The sequence below is a fragment of the Chanos chanos genome, chromosome 3 (assembly GCF_902362185.1).
Source record: "Chanos chanos chromosome 3, fChaCha1.1, whole genome shotgun sequence".
Classification (NCBI taxonomy): domain Eukaryota; kingdom Metazoa; phylum Chordata; class Actinopteri; order Gonorynchiformes; family Chanidae; genus Chanos; species Chanos chanos.
This window is the reverse complement of record NC_044497.1, coordinates 23,279,492-23,304,474: the sequence shown is the minus strand read 5'-3', so window position 1 is coordinate 23,304,474 and position 24,983 is coordinate 23,279,492.

The following is a 24,983-nucleotide window of genomic DNA, read 5'->3' as shown; positions in this document are numbered from 1 at the left end:
CGCGGCAATTACAACTCCCTACTCCTGGCACTCTCACACAGACCATTATCACAGGCAGATTTACACAATTTGGCTGAGAGTGCACAGAGAGTGAGAGAGAGAGAACAGAGACACTGAGGAAAAGTAGAGGAAAAAGACAGACACAGAGTGATAAAGGAGAGAGGAAAAGAGAGCGAGAGTTGACTGTCGAGATGCATCCATTCTCTGTTCATTACACAATAAAACCAATAGAGAGGAGGCTCACCCCACATGAATCACAGCTTGATTTAAAAAAAATGCAGTTGAGTAACGTAAGAGGTTGGGGGGGGGGGGGGGGGGGGGGATGAAATGGCACCTGTCAGAATAATCCCTGCCTCTGTTTCAAATGTGGCTTCACTGAAAAGGACTGGGGCATTCACTCAACACACAGGACTTAACTTTATGTTAACAGTCAGCCACTGAAAATACAGAACAACTCAACATTAACACCCAGCTACTGAACACACAGGACAACTCAATACTAACTGCCAGCCACTGAACATACCTGACAACTCAACACTAACAGCCAGCTACTGGACATACCTGACAACTCAACACTAACAGCCAGCTACTGGACATACCTGACAACTCAACACTAACAGCCAGCTACTAACATACCTGACAACTCAACACTAACAGCCAGCTACTGAACACACAGGACAACTCAACACTAAAAGCCAGCTACTGAACATACCCAACAACTCAATACTAACAGCCAGCTACTCAACACACAGTGGTGTGCTGATCCTTCTCCTTACAATCTCCCAAACGTTGCAAATGTAAGTGAGTAAATCAGATAAATCTCACACCAAGCAAATCTCATCCACACATTCAGCCACAATAAATAACCACACATGACACCAGCCTCCCACCCCCAGCAGGGATTGAGCGGAGCAAAGTCAAAGACTGCATGCAATTGGATTGGCCAGTGGGAAACCCGAGAGAGCGGTGCCGTATGGTAACCGACAGAATCGCCCGCCGCGTTCTTTCGCCTCTCGCTGCCCTCCCCTGCTGGATCAGATCTAACTCGCCGTCATGCAAAAATCAATTAGATGCCAATTCAATTAATTCTGGTGTCTCGCTGACCGCAGCAACTGTTCATAGAGCTTGGTTAAAAAAAAACAGAGTGGCTTAAGGCCTGGCATGGCACCTCACCCACACTAACTGGCAGGACATTAATGTCATTCACAAAGCCATTAGTTTCAGGCCATATTCTCCTCAACTACATTTAAACAGAACTTAGGCCTACACAGGCTCAAAGATGAGGATATTCTTACGCTAGACAAACAGACATGGATACAGACGGATTGTGGACATTTCTTTCACAAAAACAATTTCCTTTCTACAAAACCAATGTAAAGACCTGGAAAACAAAGCCTGTTGCCAAAAGGAGCCAACAGAATAAGAATCACACACCTCTGTTTCTACTGCTTTTGTTCAGATCAATAATCCAATTCTCATATTGCATCCGAGATTATACCGTGTTTATCATACCATCTTGAAAGCACCTCTAGTCTGTTTATATAGATATAACATAGCAGGATAAATTCACTTTCACCTCAATACAGTCAATGTGTCGGGTTACACTCGGTCACCATAAACGATAGCAGGCTTTTGTCTGGTTTGCTCAGTCTGAGGAAGTCACTCACTCACACACACACACACACATACACACACACACATACCGCAAAAATTCACAAAAAAATCGTGAAGAATGTGTCAGTGTTACATCTTTTCAATAGAACTACCGCACAGTTCATGTTTATTCATCAGTTCACACTGGTCAAAGACTTGCCTTAGATTACCAAGAGCTCAATCTTCAGTAATGATCCAACAGAATTACCATAGAGTTTATCATTCAGCTTTAATTTTGGTTTGGTATTGATTTTTGATGTTACCAGATATTGCTTATCTGTCAGTTTTTCACTGCTCTTTGGACTGTTGCTTTCTGTTATTTTGAATTGGTTATGAATTCAGTTTCTCCCACTGGTAATGAATGGTTGTTTTGTCATCTCTGGGTTCTGTTTGGTACTTCACTGTGTCAGGCTCATTTTACAGCATGTCCAGTAGCACCGTTCACAGTCTGAGACAGACAACGGCGTGTATCAATGACCCTGACGTCTGAACACTGTTGTTCAGAGTCGCACTGTAAGCTTGGCGCTTGTTTACTTTGCTATCACTCTTCTCATGTCGCTGCTGAAGTTATCCTGGAGCTCAGCAGTTATTGCCAACAACATTTTTTTAGGGAGTCCTTTGATCACATATATCTATTTGACTGCAATAATATCTGACATTCAGATACAGTACTTCAGTATACAGTATTTCAAAACACTGACAGCTTCTATGAATGACTGCACCAAAGGCATTTGAGAACTCAAATGAATAAATTCATACTAAAGAAATTCATACTAAAGAAATAAACATACAGAAATGGACCCTGCTCTTTAGAGTTAAAAACAGCTACACTGATCAGTTCTCTGTCGTCAGTCTACTAAAATTTCCAGACTGGTCTCGCCCAGATTATCCCAGCTCTAGCCTCCTAAAACACTCCCAACACTGTAAGGAGGACTGAATATTTTCTCAAGGAAAACTAAAGTAAACTTAATGGTATTCATCTGGGAAATTATTCAAATAAAAGAGTTTTTCATGTTTGTGCTTCACAAAAATACAAAAATAAATATTTTCATTTTTTCTCTTCTCTTCTAATTGTTTAATCCAAATGCATTAATGGAGGCACATTTCAATGTCTGAAAATTTCCCAAACACATGTTAAATTATTAATTTGCGGATTGTCATTAATCTTTAGTGTGAAAGTTATATTCAGAGAAAATATTTTCCCTTATTTGAATGTTTATCTTCTCCATGAGAGTTTTGCTTTTTCATTAAAAACAAGTTGTTACCAGAATTGAGTCTCTTTAGAAGTGGACAAGGAGATTACAATGTCATTTTAAACTGCTGACTACGAGTCCTAAAAACACTATTCAAATACAGTTTTCAGAATATCTGTGTTATGTTACTTTAGAAACTGTAGAACTTTAGAACTGTATTTCTCAGGAGAGTGTGCATCAGTTCATGTCAGTCATTTGAAAAAGCTTCCCCTACCGCACTGAAGATGGAGAACTCCAGTTAAAGGCAAAATTAAAACACTCAAGCTCCAGAGGGTGAAATAATAAAATGAGGTTTGAATTTCAGACCAGAACATTCTACCACAGAGAATAACAATAACCTCATAACTAAATTGCAGTCACCCCAAGCCATATGAAGCCATGCAATCCAAAAAAAAAGACTGAATGGCTTTGTATGAAGGGGATTTCTATTTTTTCTTCCATCAGACGCCTCATTCACTTTGGTCTGACACAGAAGAAAAATCAGTATAAAATGCACTTCATCCTACAACTCCCTCTATTTTCTAGTTCGTCTCCTGCTGCACTGGCACCTTAAAATCCCATTTACTGCCATGGGCCCCATTACTACCCAACACACGCCTCTATTATGAGAGATACAACCTTCATGTTAGCCTCTATCTAGGCTGCCTGAGAAGACATGTCTGCTCTCTCCCTCGCTCTTTCTCTCCCTCTCTCCCTCGCCCTCACAAACACACTGTGCCTCAACAACAAAGGCCATAATTTCATCAGAGGTGATAAAAGTCCAGAGAATCAAGTCGACGGCTTGTTACTTAGCCTAATATCCGTCTGGATGAGAGGCAATAACAGCAGGGAGTACCTGCATTAGTCACTGAGGAATCAGACATGGCAAGCCTCATGGCAGCCTGGCCTTGGTGAGGATAAAGCTCTTTATAAAAGCTTTCTTTTTCTTGTGCTTTTAAATATTCTTTCCTCTTCTCTGTGTCTCTGTGTTTCTGTGTGTGTCTCTCTCTGACACCATTTCACACTCTCTATATACAAGAGAGCATCCTTTCCATTAGCCCTGGGGTGTGGAGGCCAGTTCAGCACTCCCTGGTCTAGGTCACCCACAGACGCAGACTCGCTGCTGGCCTGAACGATCTGATTCATGCCACACCAGGCTGTGAGTACATGAGGGTAGGAACCTGACTTGAATCTAAAAAAATGAAGGTAATTAGTATAGTGGTTAACTCCACAGCAGAAACATAAGTAGGTCAAAGGCTGCCATTAACAAAAAAAAAAAAAAACAGTTAAACACTGTTTGTCAGAGCAGTGAAATAGAACTGAAAATTTGTTGGCTTTTAAAAAATCCCTGCTCATTTCCTGTTTTGTCTGGTTTAGTTTTTTGTTTGTTTGTTTTTTTTTGAGTAACTGAGTTAAACAAACATACTACCTGGCTTGTAAACGTTATTAGATGTTGTCACATGTGTGACGTGTTGTTATTCCTAACCATTCTCTGAATAGCCCCAAATCCTTTTTTGGTCAAAAATCTGTATTTAAAAAAGACCTCATTATTTTGATTTCAGGATATAGGGGTCAACAGATACATAGAAATACAAATTATTAGTAACCCCTAATATTCATAACAGCCTGATCCATAAGCCTTACTACCTTACTAAGATTCACTCTCCCACCTGCTTACCTTTCTTTACAAAAAAGAAAAGAAAAATTATGCTGTCCTCCTGTCCTCTGATCAATGGAGTGTACATTTTGCCAGTCTATGACAAGTAGTGAATTTCCGCACAAATGATGACTGTTGAAAAGGTTGTTGAGCTGCACCAGGAAACACACTGGGAGCAGACATTTGCATGCAATAACCTGTTTTACCTCAGCAATGTCAACCCCTACCGCTGGACCGTGTATCATATAAACTCAGGAAGAGTCACAAAGAAGCTAAGTTTAGTATTAGCATAAAAAAGCTGCCTAGCTATTGCAGTCAACAGCATTAGGCCATGACTAGCCGTGTTGTTCAGAATTTTCACAAGCAATAACAACACACAGAAAAAAAGATAGCAAAAATCATAGAGACAATCTGGGAAATATGAAAATATCTTTGCAGTAACAACAGCCAAAACACTGCAGATGGTGTTAGCAGTGGACAGCGGTGTGCAGGAGAAGTTAACCTCCGTGGCCCAGCATTGGTGCCAGGCGTAAAGAAATGCACCGTCATGCTTTCCGGCCCGCTCTGAACGCTACACCCACAGGATGAAGAGTAGACTGGAAAATAAGAGAGAGAGCTTCCTGTGAGTCGACGTCCTGTGAGCTTAAGCTACCGTGTGACTCCAGTCTGTGCAGTGTGCACTTCCCTTCACACACACAATCCATGCCAGCATCAACAGAACCACATCACCAGCACGGCCCTCATATTCATGAACTGGTGGTGGTATCAAGGGTAACCGCTAAACTTTTCATCACACAGCACTAAACAAAGAACCAGTTCATGACCTTAAGTGGATATAGAGTTACCATATGTATCCCACTCTGAGTCGGTTTTCTGACAGCGTTGCTTTCAGAAGTCCAAGGGACTTTGTGAGAACAGTGCTAGTGCGAGGTTTGTGTGGCATCGTGACTTACAGCATTAAAAGTGTCATTTCATAAACAGAGAGAAATTCTGTACACATTCGTCACAAATGTGGTCCTGTGAAGCTGCAGAAAAGTGGGAAGCAGAGAAAAGAGGAAAGGAATGTCCTAGTGACCTACAAGCCCACCGATGAAGAGCTGCGTGTCTTGGAAGCCATACAAAGCATCTGCATAATTCACTCTATTCAAGAGGTTGAACGTAATACAGCAGAACAAGCACGAAAGGCCAAGTTTTACTGCAAACAAACCAAAGGAGGCATGTGTGGCTGTACAAAAGGACAGTGTGTCAGAGAATGGCCATCTCCTGGAACAGAACTGAGACGTCCGAGGAGAGAGGCTGCTGCCCTGCTAATGAATGTCTATGGTTCCAAATATAACTTCAACACCCATTACACTCCCGACTGAAGACTCCGTTTCTCTGCTTCGTAAGCCTACACCTCTGGCTCCATTTTACTCTCTCTTTATTTTCAAAGCAGTTTCTCTCCTACAGTGGATCCACCTATGCTAAAATGATCACACATCACTATCTCTTGTCCCTGTGGTGGAGGGTAGAGATTGAGTTTTCGGGGAGAAGGATGAGGGGCTTATGTAGGGCCTGGGGCTGTCAAAGACACACTGGCTCCGTCTCAAACCTTAAAGAGGAGCTCTGTGTCATCGTCTGGCACAGCAGGGACTTACTGTGAACCGGATAGAAGTGGACAGAACTGGAACACTGGCAAAAGACTGAGGATGGCACATTAACACCAAAAGTACTTGTTGGGTTTGCCAGGCAAAAAAAATTGCAGTGGGTCTTGGATCCCGACTCTAGAGGCATTGTACTGCATATCTTCAGCTTTTAAATAGCCAACGTCACTTCAAACATCTCCCTCTCTCTCAGGGCAGATCCAAAGCAGATGAAAAGCAGCTTTTTTTATGTCCTCTTCCTGCATGCAGCAGATGCTCCTCAGGCATTAAGTCTGATCAAAGACTAATCTGTGCAAGTTCTATGATTAAAATTAGCATCTGTTTCAGTTGGGCGACGGGGGAGATGCTGACACAAGGGCCAACTGAAGGAGAGAGGGAGGAAGAAGAGATGAAGAGAGAGAGAAAGGAAAGGAAGGGTACGGGGAATCCATGACGAGGCATTTGGGCCCAGTGGCTGATGTAAATGGCAAATGTACCTTGTTTCACTCCCTGAGTTTATCATTTTCTCTAACATGTTCAGAGAAATGGGTTGAAGACTGAGACAGAACAGAACATGGGGTGAGGCACCAACACTGATGAGAGAAGAGTTTTAGTGAGCTAGCAAAATGAGTCACAAATTAGACAACCCTGCTGAGAAATCCAGCTGAGGTCCCCAACTAATGCTTACATAGAGAGGAAAGCCTTTTTCAAAGCAAATGAACTGGAGCAATCCGTCAGCTAATTTCCCACTTGTTATCATAAACAAATGGTGTAGGGATGCGTAACAAAAGCAGAGCTCTTCAGTTTCTCTCTCATACATTCACATTTTTGTTGGCTGCAGCTGGAGGATCGTGCCGCAGAAGTAGTCGGTCGCAGTGATTACACTGAACCAAACAAAACAGGGCTGTCTATGCTCAGCCAAACGTTCAGCTCCGAGCACAATGTATAATCATACCTGAGTGAAATGTCTAACTATGGACAGAGGGAGGAGAATGGAAACCTGCTGTTTCTTACCCGGCATGAAAGAAAGATTTCACGGCAAACAGACACGAACCAACAGGCAGTGGAAGAGTGGAACAGTTCAGCTGCTTTAGAGGTTGATAATCCCTTAAGTATAGGGTAAGAGTCTGTAGGATTGGGAGTTGAATCTTCGTACAGTATTTTCTACAAACAACTAGTGATGCACAGCATCAATAGAGATTTTGCCATGCTAATGTAAAATAGGTACAATAAGATCATTCAAAGCTGACCATTCATCAACGCCATTCAAAGCTGCTGTAAGGGTCTTGTTTGACCTGTCAAGTCCCCTGAAGGAGGTCAGTGATATCACGGCTGTCTGCTCTGGCAGCTTCATTTTCTGACCATACTCCAGTCTAGCTCATGTTACGAAACCTTTCCTGACCTGAGCGTGGCACAGTGCCAGCCGTCCCCACTGGTTTCCATGTGAAACCCAAGCCTCCCAGTTCTTCCGGCCCATGAGAATGATCACAGTGCAGTGCCCCATCCATCAAACTTCCCAGAGTGCTTCAAATGTAATACTCCCTCCCCTTACAGCTTCCTTCCTGCTCCAGCCTGTCTCAGTGTAACCAGGAACAAACGAAAAGCTCCCCTAAATCTCCTCACATTCCTCCCCGTCCGTTTCCCATTCGGAACCGCGTTATGTCGCTGGCTGATATGATGTCGACGGCCCGCCATGCCGAGCTCATTCTGAATTTCCTCAAATCTAAACAGAGAATAGTTGGGAGGGTAAAAAGGCCCAAAGTGGAAAAAACTTTAAGCAGCAGAAGACTAGAAACTGCTCTGTTGGAAGTACTGTTTGGGTTAAGAGTGCCTGGAATATTGATCATAGTGTAAAGGCATTTGTAAACTTTTTAACAAACAGGCTAATGATACCCCATACCTTGGCATTTGTTTACACCTCAGACAGGTTTTGTGTCAAACACTTGGACCACTCCCACTCAGTGACAAAGCTTGTTCACAGTGTATACATAGTGCTTTATGGGAATAATATGCCTATGTGCAACACTGAAATTGCCCCTCAGGGATTGATTTATATTAGTAGGCCTCTGCTCTCTAGCTTACATGCCATCGGTCACATGAGGCATTATGGGCAATGATACAGAGACCCCTCAGCCACCATGTTAGTGACCGACAATAAGCTCCATTACGTACATGAGAAAGAGTTAAAAGAGCCACAAGTACAAAGGAGCATTCAGAGAGCCAGATGGAATGGCTGAAAACCACACTACGCATGCTACGATGCAGGCAGCAGAAGCTTGGCCTTCCTGTCATTCATTCATGCACTAGCTGAGGAACCAAAGGGTTCTTCAGTGGTAAAAGCTTTCAAATCCAATTCCCTTATACTGCTAGGTGTCTGCTGTACAGCGTAGGCGTAGAGGGCTAAGAAAGCAGGAAGAGATTCATGGAATGGAACAGACGTGAGGAGTATAGGTGACAGTAATGAAATGCAGCTAGCACACTATCTTATGCTAATCTTCACAAAGTCCTCTACAACAGGCCTCTATAAGTGACACTCCACTGTGTAAAGTGAGGGGAAAGAAAATTATTTTAGGAGCATGGACTCAGTGTGAGAAGCTTCGGGCAATGTGACCAGACTGCATTTCAGAGCTGATATTCAAGGTGCAGCATCATTAGGAAAGGTGTCTTTCATCTGTGCTTTCAGAATCGACAAAAGGCAGCGACACAAGGGAAGGTTTAATGGTGTAGTCTAAGGGAACAGAAACAGGTGGGCATTTGTGTCTCCCCTCTCTCTCCTCTACCTCAAACCACGTGCTACCTTACCCCCATCTCTCCTCTCTGCTTCAGACCATATTGTGTAATCTCTCTCCCCCTTCTCTTCCTTGCTGAGTACACAAGAGAGGCGGGAGAGCAGGAAAAAGAGGGGGGGGGAGGCAGTAAATGCTGTTAATTGTCAGTTCTGAAAGGCACAGAAAAAAAAAAAAACCCTGAGAATACATTGTCAATTCTCCTCTCTTGGATGGTGCTTTATTCCAGCAAATTTGGCTCTTCTCTAATGATGGGGTGGTTCCAAAATAGCTAATAACTGTGTTGTGCGATACGATATCAGTAAATCCCCTCTCCAAACATTGGCTTGTTGCTGAGGTTCTGACAGTCCGTGTCAGTTATATAATGGACATGATGTTTGAGAGGGTGGTCGATGGCTGAGTCCAGTGGACGAGTGTGAGGTAAGAGGCTTATTTATTTCACCTCTAGACCTTTTGCCTGTGGCACACTCTGAACAGTGGAGAGGAGTTTAGTCACGGGAGCAGTCATGAGTAAGTACAGCACCTCAGGTCACAGACAGAAAACAATAAACAACGCGACTGGACGGCAGCCTCAGACAACTATCAGTGCTGTTAGCAAAACTTACTGCAACAGCAGCTGCGACTGAAAACCAGCGAGGGCTAGGCTACGAACCAACCAAAAGACAGAGAGATGAATGGGATGGGATGCCACGCTCTCTCCTCCTATGTGTCAGGCATTTAATGGCATTAACCCCATAATCCTTCACTGTTTCACACTGAGTCATGAGACGACATCCATTCAACTGCTTTCAACTAGAGACCTGCACTGTCTCCCTCTTTTCTTCCACTCTCTCATCTGGAGGCAGCAGCTCCAGAGCCGTCATATGTAATCAGCATCTCAGAGGACAACACAGGGCTCCTCGTTCCTCCGCTCAGACTCTCGGCACTGTCACACTTGGGATAATTGTCTTAGATACCCTAATTCGTTCATCGCTCTCCTTAAATGGAAAGGAAAAGAAGTGGGCTTGACCTACATTGCCGTTGATCTGTGAATTACACATGATGTCACCATTTGATTATTTATTTTCTGTGGTGTAATTTAAGACCCGGGCGCTTATGTTGGTAATTGCATTGCTTTTCAGCCGCAAACACGCGAGGCGGCGGGGAAATGTTACTGTCACGTCTCACATTTCATTGGTTTTGACAAGATGAAATCATACTATTAAATCTGCTCAGATGCTTACATGAGCTCTGTGCATTTTTCATTGCCATAGCAAAAAGACCCATGCAAACAAGCATCGGAAATATAACACAGGATGTTGACAATGTTTGGCACAAATGTATTGTGGCACTTTCAAAAGCACTGTTTGTTCAGTTTACATTCTGCTAACACAATGGTCATTTTTTTGACATCCTTTAATGGCACTGCTGACAAAGGCTGAAGGGAAACAAGAAACAACAACAAAAAAAAGTAAGAACTGTTCAGATTACAGTGCTGAAAAACTGAGAAAGACACACAGCTGTGACACAAAATACCAAGCGCTATCAAAACTAAAGCTGCTGGCCAGAGCTTTTACACGATGCAATTGAATGTCAAGAGTAAATCAAGTCTCACTAAGGAAATGACACCACTGAAAATAAACATTCTTTGAAAATAGAAATGTATACCCATCACAGTTCCTTCCATAAATGGGTAAAGTGAATGTATTTGTGCATAAATATACACTGTCTAGGCTATTCGCTCCATCGTGCTCTAACCTGTCTGGGCTGTCCATGCCAGAGCAGAGAGCCTAAATCAAAGAGGAGAGAGAGGAGGTGGAGGAGAGGAGCAGACATCCCAGTGATTTTCGCTTTCCTCAGGGCTCCTGCATGGCCAGCTGCACATGTTCTAAGAATGGATCCTCCATGTTCAGAAAGCACCACATCCAGTATCCCTGACAATGAGGGAGGGAGCTGCAAAGATGGGACATCTCTTTTCTTTTCTTTTTTTTTTCTTAAGGGTTTCAAGGTCTTTCATCATCACTTTGGTTTGGGGATTGTTTTGGTTGGCCTTGTGGAGAGTGTTTATCTGGATGACAGAGGGACTCTTATGTTCTCTCTCTCTCTCTCTCTCTCTCTCTCTCTCTCTCTCTCTCTCTCTCTCTCCCTCTCCCCCTTGCCTGTGTTTCTCTTCACTTGGTATCTCATCCAGGAATGAATTTGGGAGGCTTATCGCCTTTTCTCTCCCCCAGCTGCAGCGCAGAGGATGTGTTAAGGTATCTGCCTCCTGACAGAGGAGAAGAGCTATCTGTACAGATAAGACTACGGCTGACTTGGGGATTGTAACAATGCAGACAGCTTGGTTGCAGGTGGGTGCATGTCAGTGTGTACGTGCACAGGTCTACAAAAACAAATCAGATGCAAGTTAAAGGATCTATCAGTGAGCTCTGTGACCGATGAAATCACACGCACGCATGCGCGCGCACACACAGACACGCGCACGCACACACACAGACACGCGCACGCATGCACACACACGCACCAAAAAAAAAAAACACTGACAGACATGCACACTCACACAAGCACATGCACAAACCTACTCTGACTCACATGCACGCATAGACACACACACATACAGACACACACACAAAAACCATTCATTTAAAATTTTTACATTCTGTATATGCACAATTTGCATGGATCTCATGCTTACATTAGTAATCATGTGAGAAGGCCACAGATAGAGCGAGACACTAAATTATTTATTCAAAATGATGCTCCCAAAGTATAAAGGGCTTTCAACAACTTGAAACTGTGTGCTGAAAAAAACATAACCCCAGCACACTGACGCTATGACAGAGTTGAACTTGTCAGCGTCTGAGTAGAGGACAGCAGAGGGTCCTCCTTCTCCTCCTCAAACGAGTGGACCGGACAAGAGCTCTCTACAGCCCCGCCTGTCGGTAACCATAGCTACCGTGTTGGGCTGGGCTCTTAACATCAAGAGAGGGCAGTGTAGACCTCCAAGTGTGTATTCCAATCTTAACCTTCGTACCCATCCTGCTGCTCTCTCTCTCTCTCTCTCTCTCTCTCTCTCTATCTCTCTCTCTCTCCCCCCAGCCTTAACATAAACACACACAGCTCATCTCACTGAACACAGCCTGGAAGATGGCCTGAGTGTCCCAGGCACCCCACTGATTCTCACAGCTCACCCTTTTGTTTGAGAAGTGTGGGTCAGAGTCATACAGAACAATCAGACATATCCACGCATGATGCAGCCTAACTAAATACTTACACCCCTGGGCTTGTTGTCAGACTCAAATGGAAGGAAAGCAGAAAAATGCAGAAAGAATGCAAAGAGGGATTTCATGAAAAACAAAAAGTCAAAGTTTTTCCTGATGTTTAGGCACGAACTTGTACTGGGGTCTTTTTTTCCCTCCCTTGTTTAGATTAGCATGTCTTTCATGCGGTCTTGGTAACAATTTTAGCAATTTTTGCTGTGGTGAGAGGAGACAAAGTTGGAGTGGCTTGTGAAAGACAGAAAAGGAGTCCACAGGCTTTACCGCACTCCATTTTAAGTTTTTTTTTTTTTTTTAAATCAACATTCATGTTCATGTGGGGAAAACAATGTACAAGCCTGTTGTTGACTAAGAGCCAACACTGACTGCACTGACAAACAAACAGCATGAGTTCCCATTCTCACAGCTGGTCTTATCACTGGAATCAGGAAACTGTGTTACACACCGTAAGATATAGCAAGGCTTGCGACGGGACAAGTCAAATACAATAAGACACACACACGTACACACACACACACACACACACACACACACAGAAAAAGACAGTGAATGAAAGAGAGAGAGAGACAGAGAGAGATAAAGAGAGAAAGCGGTGGGTCTTTGCTGAACCTGGTGACTGCATGAATTGCAGTTCTGCTGAAGGCTGTGACACATTTGCTCTGGTGCTGAGCTTGAAGAATGGCCACAATCAGACTCTTATCCTATGGAAACATCTCACAAAAGCAAGTCCATTAACATCTTAATAACGGCAGGCAAGGCCCAGAGCTGCCTCCCTGTACTGATGGCCATTCATTCCCATTGGCAGAGGGGAGGAATGCTCCACCAACACACTGGCACACTCTGAACACTGAGACCATGCAGCAGCGTGGCATTGTCAGAAAGTTACGCATCCCAGTGGACCAGGTCCCCCACCACCCCACCCCCACCACCACCACCACGGTCCACTAATTCTCCCCTCCTGCCTTTTTCTCTTTTCTTTTACTCTCTTTCCCTCCATCTGGCAAACTGAACATCTACACAAAGGGCTTTGTTTTGGGCAGACTGCTGGGTAATGTGGAGAACAGAGAGATTGAGTTTGGCTCCTCTGTGCCTGTTCAGCCTGGGCATAGGACCATGGACACTCACATGGCACAGGGAAAGAGAGAAAGAGAGAGAGAGATTTAACTGTCTTCCTCCCCCTTCATGGCAATAACTGACTCCAGCCGATGGTTCCGCTCAGTTTGGGAAACAAGACTCAACCAGAGCACTTAACGCAGCCTGTGGTGCCAGCCAGCGCAGTGTCAAAAACAGGAGGGAAAAGACCTCTCACAGCAGAAAACAGGAAAACCACCCACCTCATGGTCAACTAAAACCAGCTCCAGTCAGGAGACTTAAGCCTTTAGGCCCCTAACGGTCAACCAAAACCAGCTCCAGTCAGGAGACTTAAGCCTTTAGGAATGCATTTTTAAAAGGTGTTTGAGGCTGGGGGAATGAATTGGAGAATGAAGTGTTGAGCGGAAAGGCATTGATTTTTGCCTTCTCTGCAGAGTGTTGCTCAACTCAAACAGACCTTTGTGACAGGGCTGCCCACCCATGGCTGTCCGTCTCAAACCATTCTCAGTGAGTCACTGTGAGAGAGTGGCAGCTCTCAGGACAATGAGAACTGTGAAAACGTGACTCTACACTTTCCATCACTTTTACAAAATTATCCTGCCTTCTCCAAAGTTTTCACCTTAAACATCATGACTTTCAAAATAAACAACCATGAGGAGAAACAACTGAGAATGAAATGAATAAGTTTAGGTTATGATGAGAAAAACTCACAGATGGGTCAGTGTTCAGTATCCAAAATCTTGTCCAATAAATGACATTCTCAAAGATCTTTGGAGGGTTTTAGGATAATATTAAAAACAAAACCTGGTGCTATGTAAAGATGCTGAGAGATCATCGGTCGCGTAGGACCAGAACTTCTCTTTTTCTCCTTCTCTCTCAAACTGTAAGGCGACAAAAAACATCAACGACACCCACACTTTGCTATGACCAATCTGGACACTGCCACCTCCCAACTGCCAGCATTTCTGACCAAATGCTCGGGATAATTGGCGCCAAAAAAAACAACACAGCCCTAATTAAGGTGCATCTGAGCATGCGGGTCACTCTGTAGACTTGATGCTAAAAGTGGTGGCAGGAAAGCTAATTTATCATGTCTTCTTGTTTACAAGTTTTCCCACTGATAAGGTCAGGAGAGAGGGAAGGAGACCTCACTCAGGTGGCTGAGAACTAGCTGTCCAAACAGAATGAGGACGAGAATCTTTCCCAACTACTAACAGAATGAGAGGCCCCTTACATCGTCAATCTTCACTTTCTTCCTCTCCGCACATCCTTTGATTAGTGTCATTCGGTGATTATTATCTGTGTACGGTTTGGACTGACAAACACATAGTTACACACACACAGCACCAGCCCAAGCTGCAGTGTGTGAACTTGCGTGAGGACAGAGTGGTAGAGATGGCATACATGACAGGTGGACCATCAGACAGTCCTGATAAACAGCCTGACTGTGAGAGATGAAACAAGATCAATGTATAAAAACAAAGTAAATACGTTCCAGACCAGAGGAAATGGTTGATCGATTACTGAAAGGATGATCCTGTGGAGCGTGTGAGCATGTGTGTGTTTACTTGTGTGTGTGTGCGTGTGCATGTACATGTATAAACCAGAGTGTCTGGGGGTAGAGTGAGGCCAATAGGTTTAGGGGGAGGGTAGGAAAGGGAGCCACCGAAAACACAGTCGCCAAACGCATTAGCACTGTTCACTCATTAAGAAATAGGTCAAGGATTGCGCTTGCATGCATGCAGACTTGTCAGAATCTCTCAGGCTAACAGAGAGGCCTGCCCAGTGGCCATAGGGGGAGAGGGAACAGGAAGCCAGGGAGTGAAATGCAGCACAAACTGGTGACACAGCACATAACAGACATATCAACACAACACAACCAAAATGCAATGCTCCCTTCCTGGACCATGTAAAAAACATTTAAAGAAAAAAAACACACAAAGCAAAAGAGGAGTTATTAAGAAACACAGGGAAGTGTTGTCACTGTTGCTTCGAGATTTAAACTGACTTCAGCCTGACTCAAGACCTCTCAGGTTCAGAGAAAACCATGATTTCTTCAGTTGTCTACCGGTGTTGATTGGTTACATCAGTAGGGGGCGTTGGTGAGCCATGGGGACTTTTGTGAGGGGTGCATAAGCTCCACAACCTCTCCATCCGTCAGCCTGTCCAATGTATAACTGTCTTAAAGACTAGGGTCCTTATGAACAGACAGTTCGGCTCTTCATCGAAGACCAGGCAGCCAGAGCAGACCATGAAACAATCTAATACTCAAACAAGCAATATTCCAACAGCTTCAACATCACGTCTCCACGGCAACCAAGCCACATTCTCATTAGCAGGAATACAACAACAATATCAGCGTGGCTAAGGACTGGAGTAATTACCGATCTAACCCAACATGTCACGGCTACTGTGAACTTCCTTCTAGTCTCAGTCTAGACCTCCACAGGGAGACGCCTTACCTCAGAAAAACCACTTAATACTCCGCCTTTCTAGCAATTCCTGTGAGAATCCATTGGGTCAATTTGCCTTTGCATTCTACAAATGAATACAAGCAAACTGAAAGGAGAGTGCTACACTGAAAGGCGAACAAATACTCCTTAAAACCTCCTTAATACCACCCAATTACCCTGCAGGAAGCATCCGATATACTGAACTGCTATAAGCTAATCAATGAAGCGAGACCAGGAGTCTGAATAAGAGAGACGTTTCTGGGACCATCTGACGGAGAATCTAATCCAAACTGAGGGAGCACATACTGGGAGGAGGAGAGTGGAGGGGCTTTCATTTCTAAAGAAGCAGGGTGCTGGAAGATGAACAGCTTTGTTGAAAAGAAAAGCATGCAGTAAACAGCGCAAAGCTGGTTCGGGTTTGTACCCAGTGGGTTAGAGTCCTCCAGGCTTTGTGTATTTAACCTTATTGATTAGAGAACCTGTGATGTGTGAAGATATGGGCATTCTCCATCCTTGGCCTCATCAAAGGGAATAACGTAAAGAGTTACACTCCCAACTGACTGAGAGCGCAGTGTCCGTGTGGGTTTTAAACAGTCAAATCAAATCACTATAATGTAACACTATTAAAAAAAACAAACTTACTTTCACTCTGTCATCTTGTCAAATACAAATACACTGTAGCACTGTGCCCGAAAGGGGATATGCTTCACAAATAGGAAACATTATAAATTTTTAAAAAAATCACTCGCTTAATTCTTTGCAAGTTGTTGGATGAGACTGAGCAAAACTTCAAAGGAGAGGTCATGAAAATTTAAAAAATTTGAGGCTTTTTGAGGATATTTATTCTCAATTTCAAAGAAGCTGAGATTTTAAGCGCATGTATAACATTAACCTCAGAAACCGCTGCAAGACAAAAATGACAACGATAACAACAACTATAACAACAACAACAACAACAATAAAAATGATAATAATAATAATCTTGCGATCAAACAAAGAAACAGTGGCATATGTCTGCCAACCTGTCTTAGAGACAGAAAGCCGCCAGCGTTGATTTCGATATGGACCCATACTCAAAAGATATCGATAACAATGCAAATAATTAAAATACTTTTACATTTTTAAGAGAAAACCGCCTATCGGGTTTTTTTTAGTGCTCGCGGTCATTTACTCGGAGCACTAAAAAACCCGATAGTTCATAATGCGGTGAGGACATAATCTTTCTTTTCAGTTGTAATAAAAGGGAAATGCCGAAGCCTTTCGCCTCAGAAACAACTACAGGTTTCCCCGTCTCAGAGTTCATTAATTGTTACTGACAGGTAAAATGCGCACTTATTGTTCCTTAAAAAGAGTAAAATGAGAGTAATGTTTCTTCCGCCGACATCGCGTCTAAGGTCAAAGCCTCGTTTCACTTTTGAGATGAATATTAAAATAATGATGTGAAGAGGTCAAGCATCAGATGAGCAAAATTCATTTTACAAAGAAGAAACAGGGTTTGATTGCACGGGCAGACCGATTAATATTATGCCTGTCGCTCAGAGCAGATGCAAGTAATTCCCATGCAAATGCAAGGCAATTTTCTTCTCAAGGAAACATTTATTTTCTTTAGAGGTACTGTCAGGCAAAGAGCGCTTGGCCGGGCGCGTTGTATGTCAGGAAATGAAGATTTGTGAGTACATCTGTTAGCCTGCATCCACGACAGATGAACGGCTCTGACTTAAGGGAAATTCGTGGTTATAGCCATTTGGCAACAATGCAACCGAATCCACAGTTCTTAGTTGCCAAGATAGAATGAGTTGCTTTGTCAGTATATTAAACTATCAGCATCACGTTAGTGAACGTTTTGCGTTAATTGCCAAGGTTGTTGTCCGAAAAATAATGGAAAACTCATCAACATGACCACATTAAATGCCTTAATCATACCTATATCAATTAAGCAAAAGCGAGTAAAGTGCCACATCCCCAATAGTGTATTTCTTTACAAAGGAAAAAGATTAATTAATAACAGTACAATAACCGTCTAATAAAATACCTTTCAACACTTCAGGAGTTGAGATTTACCAAAACTCCTCGTATCTAAGATATGGGTTCTTTTTCTCTCCTTGAAGCGCTGTAGTCACGGATAGGATCACCACCAAGGTTACCGGGCAGCAGTATTCAACATTAAAAACCCAAGGCCAAAAGTACATTAATGTCAAATATAACTTAGTATTAGTGTATGGTTGGAGAAAACACAACTAAAATCAACTATCCCTCGTTTAGAACGTACTTCACTATATGAACGTGGATATTTGCCTATTTCGTTATGTCACCAGCCTTAAAAATGACTACGAATTAAAACCAATGTTGAATCTATGACTCTAGGCTACATCTGCCTAAATGATGAACTGAAATACAAAATAGGCTAATTATTGATCCTCACGAATTGTTTCGAATAACTAACGCCTAACTTAAAACCTAAAGCAAACCGCATGACCCAGAGCCAATGTGGATAAACCAGAGATTCAATGGCATTTCAATAAACTGGAATGATTTTTCAGTCCCATATAATTTATCACAATGTATAACCGGACGAAATATAATCATCCGTTATCAACAATCCATACATGTGTTCCCTTAGCTACACCGGTGGACAAATTAAGAAAACCCACTCCTGTTGTCCTAATTAAAATATTCATTCTACGCAGCTGTCAGAAGTAGTTAATTCAACCGTCAACCATGCATAGTAGGCTCCAAGACTCTTTACCGCGGTTGTTCAAACTGCGAGCGTATTAGTATTCGAAACCACGTCTTACACACATAATTGTGTCTCGTCGTTTAGTATGGGTAATGTTACAAATTTCGCCACTCACCTTTAATACAACGTCTTATGACTGCAACCTTTTTCTTTTCTAAGGTGATCACAAAACTGCTCAGTTCTTACAGTAGGCAATTCCTTTTTGATACATCCAAATCAGAATGTTCCGACAGTCACAGATTGCGCTGCTTTCATCTGAGCTTCTCAACGTAGCCTAACGTAGCCTGATATTTCATCACAATTCCTAGAAATATTCAGGGAAGCAGATGCCGCTTCGCTCAGACCGGGTGACGGAAGATGCTGCACGTCTCCTTGTCTGATACAGCTTCAGTAATTAATGTATGTTACAAGGGCAGCGCATTTCTCGATGTTGTGTTGCCCGTCCAACTACAGAGAGAAATTGTCATTCGTAAAAGCATGCCAGCGACACGGCACATTCCTTTAGTTTAGAGAGCGTGTCCTCTTACAGCGGTCTCTGTCTGGCGTGGAGTGGTCTTCTTTCATCAGTTTGGTTTGCAAGCTCGCAGATCAGACGCGCACACACTCACTCATTCCACTCCTCCGAAGATTTTACGCTAGACTAGCACGGAGCTGTAGCGCTAACCGAAGCCCGACAGCGTACAGTACTACTTGCACACCACAGCGTTAAAACCCAGCCCCTCTGTGTTAGCTTAGAGGATACTGGCTCATTTGCATGTCGCATGCATTAACCGTTTCGGGTCGGGTCATTCAACAATCGGTCGTTTCCGCGCCATGCGCTGTGCTGAACAAGTAAAGATAGAATAGACTTTGTTGAGTGCGACCACACAGTGAATCACGTTAGCCGCGCAGTTGACATAGCGTGTTTTTTTCTGTTAAATCAATAAGTGGCCTATGTCGTAGCCATATATATGTAGTGGCCTATGTCGTAGCCATATATATGTACACACACACATACATATATAAGGTCAAAGTGTGTGTGTGTGTGTGTGTGTGTGTGTGTGTGTGTTTCTGATAGTAGGATAGAGGACCAAACGACTGTTACAGATCATTTAGACCAACCTACTCCCTTCTCTCGCCTCTATTATTCTAAACGGCACAACCAGCAAAGATAACTGCAAGATAATCTCTTAGGAACAAAACGGAAAAAAAACATGTATGTAGCCTACTATATAGTCTTAATAGTAAGCAGTATTCGGTCCATATCTGTCGGGAGAAAAGAAGTCTTATCTGAGTTCTCTTTTATTTCAAGGAAAATCACTGCATCGGGATTCAACTGATTTCAAATCAAAGAGCTACCTTGGACACACTGGCAATAAAATTTGCGGTTAACGTACTTTACCTCAGACCCTCCGGTAAAGTTATGTGGCCGCCTGGGCGCTGTCAGAGATAGTAGCGACCCTCTAATTCTGTTAATAGAATGCCATCTATAGACACAACTTCGAAATTACACCCTCTCGTAAAAGCCAGCAGTGAGGCCAAATTTCATATAAGTAAGTACGTAGGGGTAGTCCAACAGCTTTAACCTGCGGTAAGGTTAATTGGCCTAAAAAAAGTTTCCCTGGATGACTGAGTTGGCAGTCACCCAGTGGTTCCATTAAAAGCATATCAACCCAAGGCAAGAGGGCTGGACAAAATACACAAAAATTTTTCGACAACTGTCAGCAAAACTACTTTCTCTCAGTTGCTATGCACTTTTAACGAATGCCGAAAGAATATACACTTTTTAAACATGACACACTGCAGTGAGATATTTAATCCATATGTAACACATGTAAAGTAAACCAGTAAACCTATTTTTGAATTAGCATCCCTTTCCAGCATTTTCAAATTCATATTACGATGAGCAGACTCTTGCGAAGGGGGTTGACAACCTGTGATTGACTTTGTGCGCTGAGCTCAAAAGACAATCATCCGAATAATTTTAATAGTCTTTTGTGTGCTGTGTTGATTAGACCTGTTGTCTGAGCGGAGAAAAAGGTTATTCAGATTTATAAATGGACAGCCGAAGGTCTCACACAAACTTCACTGCATCTCCGTTTTGTTTTCCCCAAGAGTGCATCGAAATTCAGTGTATCACAGTATTGGGAGCGCGTAGTCCATGCATATCGATCACCCCCCGCCTACTAGACTTCATTTAATTAGTTCGCTGAAGCGATGTCCGGAAAGAACATCACTAGCTCCACTAGCTTCAGTTGAGAGTTCTTATTCTGAGTGTTATCCAAGCAATCGGAGATATCTCTAACAGCCTACTGCACACATTGTCTCTCCCTTGTCATCCCCCGTCTGATTCGATTTTTTTTCAAATCAAACTTTATTAGGTTAAGTTCCGTGGCCATAGTGAATAAATTCGTTCTTGGGTTTTGCCTTGTTATACCCAAACATTTAACTGTAATTCTGTGACAGTATCATCTGATAGCGAGGAATTGATTTAACTTAATGTTACCAGATCACTCATTCTGTGATCCATTAGTAATTCAGAGTGGGAAAGGGACTAGTGGCAGCCATCAAAAGTATTGCGAAACTGCCAAGAGGGAAAGACGAGCGAGCCAAACAGCCTGTAAGTACAATAAAAGCGCGGCTCGCCTGTACGAGACAGGGTCAATAGCTGGAGGACATCCATATTGAAGTTCCACCACACTGACTTTCAAATGCATCTTAGTCAAGTGCTAGTAAAGGTAATCAAAGGCAGGGCTCGTTTAATCCATCATTCTGAGGAACAAGCAGAAATTTCGTCTGATTTGGAACGTGACTTAATTCTTTTGGGAGAAATAAAACTTAAGAAATAATACCCCGCCCATTCTGGCATTGTCTGGCTTAAAATTAGACAGATTTATTTAAAAGCTAATATAACGGCATGAGATTTAGCTTTCCACACAAAGACAAAGACACAAAGCACCACTCATCTAATAAGGAAGGATATTGTTCTAAATCTATGCGATAATATGGGACAACTTGAATGACTCCATGAAAGTGTTGAGAAATTCTTGTCATCAGATTATCACATAAAAATAATACCGTGTTGTTTTTTTATGTGAGGTATAAAATGTTTAATGGCAATGTCATAGTTATGTTGCAATGCTCATGATGATGAAGAAAAATAAAAAACAGTGTTCCCCACAGATAAATGCTTACAAACATCTTGCAGCTGGAACTGATTCCAGTCTAGCAAATTGCACTCGCTCAAATTGTCCCCTAGAGTTGTGGTGGCTGATATTCAGCGTGCTACTGAGTGTCAGAATCTGTCGCTGAGAAGCTCTAACTTGGATCACTTTCATGTGAAAGCACGGCAGATGTCTGAGAGCAGGCAAGTGCAGCTGCAGAATCTGCAGAACATGTGCTGTGGGTTTTAGCGACAGAATGACCCTTTTCAAGGCTGGCTCAACTGACTGCACAGGAATGAACATGCTAATTGGTGCAATTGACGAAGCATTATCTAAGGCTGACCTTCTGCACATGCCTCCAGTCTGGGCTTCATCTCCCCTGACTGTGAGACTCAGAGGAGCTTTGAACACTTTTAAACTGGGATCCACATGCTGAGAACTGGGAACGTCATCTCTAACATGTCACAAGTCCATTCACTCAAATCAGAGTCAGAGCTCTTTCTGAAGAAAAAAAGAGATACGTTTAAGATATTACAAGGTTCTATGGAGGTCAAAGCAACAAACTCTCCAGTTTTTTTTTCCTGTGAGAATTAGGATTGATACCATTTAGAGCCAAAAAAAAACATGAAAGAGCTATCAGTAGAAATAGTCTCTCTTTCTCAAGATGCCCTTAATGTACATTGTTGCCACATCGTTGATAGATGCCCTTGGTAGCAGTGTCCCATAACACCTCAAACTCAAGAGCTGTGCCCGCTCAATCATGTCTACACACCTCGTGCTATGAACTGCATCCTCCCCACGGTTGCTTTAATATCATGCAAAGATACAGCACTGTATGCTAATCGATCAACCCATCACTCACAGACACCTCCACTGTCGCACAGGTTCCATTAAACTTTTGGGATGGGGCCATGGAAGTGTCCTTATCTTGCTGGCAGCCCAGGCTCAAAAAGCTCTTGTAAACAGACGCTCTTACGACAGCTTTCTGTTTCTCTGATGCAGTGCCCCTCCTCTGTCAGCCTCTCTCTGCACTCAGTCAATTGTGCCTCACAGTTCCAAAACAGAGGAAAGGGACTAGTGCATTGTCAGGATGGTAACAGACTGGATGGTTAGAAATATGAGGATATAGAGAAACACTGAGGTTTAGTGGTTATATTAAGGGCATTGTGTTGTTTTGTAAGAATGGAACAAAACTGGATGGGTTTGGTATGCTGCATTGTTGGGGTGGTGTTGACGATATCAGCTCTGGGTGGCAGTGCAGAGAATGAGAGTGTGTGTATGCATGTTGGTGTGTGTGGACATGCTGGGCGTTTAGGACAGCACGAACGCTACCTCTGGTGGATCAGGGATACGTTCAGCAGGCAGAAGGAATCTGGTGAGTGAGATGAAGAGCATGGTGATGGTAATGCAGGATGATGGTCGGACATGAGAGCGCCATTCGTTCGTTTGGCTGATCAAAGTGTCCACAGGGTGCCGGTTCTGACCAAACCCATGTGTTTCAAAGGCAGCTTTGCTTTGACTGTGGCCTTAAGAAGCACCACCACCTCCACCTCCACTAGCCCCCACCTTCCAGCCCTCTTATTTAGCCACAGCTGAGAATATCACGAGGGAGTTGGCCAACCTGCCCGGCGCCGTGGGACCCCCCCCCAATTCCTGCACTCCTCTCACCCGTAGCAGGTTGAAAACAGCTAACAACACAGGAAATTATTTCACTTGAGGAAATGTTGGGCTCATATTCTGAGTCCTGTCAAACTCAAGACCTCCGTAAAACAAGAGCTGTTTTTATAAAGCATCTGTTCCACTTATCTTTTTGCTGGTGTCAAGGTGGCAATTTTTTTTCTTGCTGATGTCATTTTTTGAAGGGTGTTTTTTCAGTAATGAGAGGGAATTCACTTTATTTCGCTGTAAGCAAAATCACCCAAAGAACATTAAAGGCTGATATTTCAGCTACAAGATGTATAAAAATGTAATCATTGTGTACACTCTTTGAATAAATTCATTGTGTTTCTCACTGTATCTTTTTGAATAGACACAGCTTTGAGACTGACTATGACAGGTTACTGTCCACAGAGCCCTTATAGCACGGTTTTCATATGGATTATAACAGGGTCTGTTCTATTGTGGGCGGGTGGATGAACTATGCAGAGAGAGAGCAGGTTTTCTGTCTGTCTTTCCCTATCACAGACTGTACTGCAGTTAGACACACTGTCGATGATTTTCCTATTCAGAACAATGTTTACATTCATATCAGTTGGTACATTCATCTCAATGCTACATACTTGTGCTGATAAGATTCTAAAAAAAACCATGTAAAGTATAGTTAAAATATAGCATCCTTACATTTAAAGCCGATTATGAATTCTATACATAGCAGTAGTAATTTAAAGGGGAAAAAAGAGAAGATTATGGTGGGATGCCAGGCACGGTTTTTAAACAGCTGTTATCCAGAGAGAGGGAGAGGGACAGAGGCTGAGTGTGTGGTAGTGTGTGATCAAAGCCCAGCCTGGTAGTGCATTTGGGACAATGCAGTCTAGCTGCCTCTGAATGGACTTCTTTTGTGTATAGTGACAGCCCTACACACACACACACACACACACACACTCATACACACCTGTCAGTGCTGTGGCGAGAGGCTGCTGGCAGGATTTGCCACCCGCCCACCTCCCCTCGGTGCAGACATACAGGTGGCAGACCCATTAATGGCACACACAGTGCCAGGCTTCAGCCTGGCTCCAGCGCGCCACCCACGGACAGAGTAATGACTATCCTCCTCTCCCCCAGCCACCTGTCACTCAGTACACAGCTCGGGGGGATGCCAACAAGCATTCAGAAGCTTTGTACATTATACATTAAAAGACAGAGCGGGTGGCATAAACGTCACCATTATTCTCCTAAGACAACACAGTGTTTTTAAGTCAGTCAGTGTTGTTTGGTATTTTCCTGAAAGCTCTAAAATTGGAAATGTTAGATTTTTTTTTTTTTTAACCGAAAAAGTATATGATACTACACATTTACTTTTAAATGACATATGTTTTCTTTACATCATGTGCAGCTGAGATTAAATTTTATTTAAAAAAAGTATAACACACATCTGGAATGTGAACTTAAAGATTATTTTTATTAACTGGACAAAATGAGAAAACATAAGACCTGTTGGAATCTGTTTCGTTATAATGCCTCCAAGAAAAAGACAAGGCAGCTGAAGTCGATGAGGTGAAGGAAGAATTGACCTTTGACAGAAACTAAGGTCACCCACACTCTGACCCTGTGTGCAGTCAAGTACTTTTAGTTCTTTCTTTCTTTCTTTCTTTCTTTCTTTCTTTCTTTCTTTCTTTCTTTCTTTCTTTCTCTCCT